Raw genomic sequence first — 214 nt, 5'->3', positions numbered from 1 at the left:
CCTGGCCGAGGTTGGGGGAGGGTGATAGAGCAGGCTGTGTTTGGCTGCAAGCTGCAAGCAAAAGGGTGAATCCACCCAAACCACCACAACAGAAAACACCACTGGAGTCTCCAATTAAACTTATTCTTCGCAACTCTCAATTAAAAAAGCAATTTTTGCTTTTACAAACACAAAAGTTATCATTGTGTATACATATATATATATATATATATAT

The sequence above is a fragment of the Antrostomus carolinensis genome, unplaced genomic scaffold, assembly GCF_000700745.2.
Source record: "Antrostomus carolinensis isolate BGI_N321 unplaced genomic scaffold, ASM70074v2 scaffold36320, whole genome shotgun sequence".
NCBI lineage: Eukaryota > Metazoa > Chordata > Aves > Caprimulgiformes > Caprimulgidae > Antrostomus > Antrostomus carolinensis.
This window is presented reverse-complemented; position numbering follows the sequence as displayed.